The following is a 3,871-nucleotide window of genomic DNA, read 5'->3' as shown; positions in this document are numbered from 1 at the left end:
AGGGGCTTCTCAACGTCGAGTGAGGGGCCGTACACGGTGGTTAGGAGGAAGGACGTGTCCGAGTTGATCAGCTTGATCGTTCCCGTGATGGAGAACTGTCGGATGGTGATGTCCGTTAGAGAGGCGATGGACTCGTCCCAGAAAATTGCTGCACCGCCACGAGTGTCATTCGCGGGGAGGAAGGCGTAGCCACGGCGGGATGGGCCGCCGATCTCAAGGGCGGTGCCATCGTCGATGGAGGCAAGTTTGGTTTCCTGGAGGCAGAGCACAGCGACCTTAGCTGCAGAGGCTAGCTCGCAAACAGCCGTGCGCCGAGCCGGCATGTTGAGGCCACGAGGATTCCAGGTAGCAATGGGGCAAATTTGTTCACTCATGGGGGAACCGAAAGTAACACCAAGGTTTGCTGCGACGAGCTAATCATGCGATAAACGAAGCACACCAACCAGACATACAAGAGGCTGGAACCTGCCCCCACTACTCCACCACAAACAGGAGGTTCCAGAAACGCACACCACTGAACCCTGAACAACAGACGCACCCAACAGCTCCGGCCGCAAACCGGACGTCGCAGACTACTATGCGGTTGTGCTAACATTGGAGACTAATGCGCCGCAGCGGCTCGAGAAGCGCTAGCCTGAGTGGCTGCGCGATGGATGGCGTCCCGATCGATGCGGGTGAAGATGGCGAGCCCATCGATGTCCACTTCCTGGAGCGGCTCCTTGAAGCGTTCGGTGAGCGCGGCGGCTGCTGCTTCGGCCTTTTTTTCGCCGTCGTCGATGGCTGCTAGTTCCTTGGCGAGGCGGAGGGTGGCACGTTGCGCCACAGGGATCATGCTCGAGGAGGCTGCAAGGCGGGTGCTGCGCTTGGGGCGGAGGGCGTCGCCTTGGGCCGATAGGGTCTCGGTTGGCATTGCCGGAGTAAAGCCGAGGATCGACGATGGCGGCGCCTTGAACAGCATCTGCAGGAAGTCAGTTTCCGGCTCCTGCTCCGCCGGATCCGCCTCGTCCGTCCCCGGCTCGGTGGTGATGCGCATCTCATCAACCTGATGCACGACATCATCAGCTTGCACCAGCTCGTCAAGCACGGGCTCTCCAAAGCCCGTGGCCGCCCAAGGGTGCGGGATCATTGGCAGGCCGCCGCCCGCAGCAAGGAGGGGTGAAGCCTGGGACGGGCTGGCCTGGAAGGACAGGGGCTGGAGGAGGGACGCAACGCATGCAGCCTCCAGCTCCATGCACATTGGGTCGACCCCTCTTGAGGCCCAGTCCACGTCGGCTGGTTGATCAGCAAAGATGAGGCTGGCGAGCGGGTCCTGGGTGAGGTGAGTGGCGCAGGCTGAGCCGGCATCCAGCCCCGCATCGGGGGCAAGAGGGGCAGATGCGGGCATCTGGGGTGGCAGGTCGGAGAAGCGTTGCGGACGGGGGCCAGAGGTTGGCAGCGGTGGCGGGGGTGGGAGGAGCTCCTCCGTGATGACGATGGCCGGTGAAGCGGAGGGCGGGGGTGTGGCGGTCCGTTGGCGGTACCCTGCAGGCGTGCGGCTGCGGTGGCGATTCCCGTCGCGCCCCATGGGCGTGGGAGCAGCGCCCCTGTTGCGGGCAGGCGCAGCCACCGTGTCGCGCCAGTTGCGGCGCTGCTGCCCGGAGGAGTCACCATCATCCTGGCGACGCTGGTAGGCAGGGACGTCGCGGCAGCCATCATAGCGCCGCCCACCGTAGCTTCGCTCCTCGCCGTCCGGCACCCCAAAGCGCCATGTGAAGGGCTGCACTTCAGGGTACGGGCGCGCCTCTTCCGAGCTGGAGGACAGGCGTCGCGGGTCACCTGGCTGCGTGAGGGCGATGCCAACACCAGATTCTTCCACGCCAAGATGAACGCGCGGCGCCGCAAAAATCATATTCACGTTCTACACTCCGACTCTGGCATCCACTCCTCGCATGAGGAAAAGGAGGATGCTCTTCGCTGCCACTTCACTAGCATCCTGGGCTCTTCCAAGCATCGTGGTCACACGCTCAACTGGGACAATCTTGAGCTGCCAGTAATCCCAGCAGCCGGGCTGGACAACCCCTTCACCTCCAAGGAAGTATGGGAGGCGATCAAGGACTCTCCGGCGGAGAAGGCGCCGGGGCCGGACGGTTTCACCGGCATGTTCTTTCGACGCTGTTGGGGCACCATCAAGCACGACATCATGGCGGCTTTCCACCATGTCTTCCACCTCGCCGGCGGTGACTTTGCCGCCCTAAACAAAGCCTTCATCTGCCTCGTCCCCAAGAAGGACTGTGCCAGCCGGGTTGGCGACTACCGCCCAATTAGTCTCATCCATTCCTTCGCTAAGCTCTTCTCCAAAGTTCTCGCGCGGCGTCTCACTCCCATCATTGGCACCATGATATCCCAAGCCCAGACCACCTTCCTCAAGAAGCGGTGCTTGCATGACAGCTTCCTCTACGTGCGAAACTTGGCGCGTGCTCTCCACCATAAAAAGAAGCCAGCACTCCTCTTCAAGCTAGACTTCGCGCGTGCTTTCGACTCCGTGTCCTGGACCTACCTCCTCGAGCTGTTGCAGCGCATGGGTTTCTCGGCACGCTGGCGGGACTGGATCGCGCTGCTCCTCGCATCCGCCTCCTCGTCTATCCTACTCAATGGTGCGGCCGGACTGCCCATCCGGCATCGACGCGGGCTCCGACAGGGAGACCCGCTCTCTCCTCTTCTCTTCATCCTGGCCCTGGACCCGCTCCACCACATCCTGCAGAAGGCCACGACTCTTGGCGCTTTTTCCCCACTGCCGGTGCGCGAGGCAAGGCTGCGCACCAGCCTGTACGCAGATGACGCCATCATCTTCCTCAACCCGGCCCGTCAGGAGGTCACCGCTTTGCTAAAACTGTTGCAGTCCTTTGGCTCCGCCACCGGCCTTGAGATCAACGTTGCAAAGTGTGCTGTCTCCGCTATCCGCTGCGAAGGCCTCGACTTGGACGACATTCTCCTGGCTTTCCAGGGAGAGCGAACTACCTTCCCTCTCAAATACCTCGGTCTACCCCTGACCCTGGGGCCGCTTCGCTACGTCCATCTTCAGCCCATCCTCGATCGTGCTAGATCCCACTTGGCGGCTTGGCGAGGAAAGTGGGTTAACGCGGGTGGCCGCAAGCAGCTCGTGTCCTCAGTTCTGAGCACAATCTCCATCTTCGCCATGACTGTGCTCAAGCTCCCCCTGAAGTTCATCAAAGACATCGACCGGCTCCGACGAAACTTCACCTGGGACATTCATGATGATGCGCCCATTGGCAGCAAATGCAAGATCAGCTGGGATAAGGTTTGCTCGCCTTATGAGTTCGGGGGTCTTGGCTTCCCGAATCTTAAGCTCTTCGGACGCGCCTTGCGCATCAGATGGCTCTGGTTCGAATGGAACGACCCACCACGACCCTGGGCGGGAACACCCACTCCTTGTGACATTGAGGATCATGCCCTCTTCCACCTTGCCACCAGAGTTACCATCGGCAACGGGGAACGCGCGAGGTTTTGGCATTCTACCTGGATACTCGATTCACCCCTCGCGCTTCAGTTCCCACGCATATTCAGCATCTCCCGCCGCAAAAACAAGACCGTCGCGCAAGCCATTCGAAACAATAGCTGGGTCAAAGACCTTGGGAGGACCTTCCCGCCCGACCTGCTGCCCGAGTTTGTTAGTCTTTGGCGCATGATCTGCAGCGCCGCCCCACTCTCAACCAACCCTGACTCCATTCGTTGGATACTGACGGCTGATGGCCGCTACTCCGCATCCTCTGCGTACAACATTCAGTTCGAGGGCCGCACCCGCTCCATCGCCCCAACCATGATTTGGAAGACCTGGGCGCCCGCGCGGTGCAAGATCATGGCTTGGCTACTC

The sequence above is a fragment of the Lolium perenne genome, chromosome 1, assembly GCF_019359855.2.
Source record: "Lolium perenne isolate Kyuss_39 chromosome 1, Kyuss_2.0, whole genome shotgun sequence".
Lineage (NCBI taxonomy): Eukaryota > Viridiplantae > Streptophyta > Magnoliopsida > Poales > Poaceae > Lolium > Lolium perenne.
The sequence above is the reverse complement of the archived record's forward strand: the minus strand, read 5'-3'. Positions refer to the sequence as shown.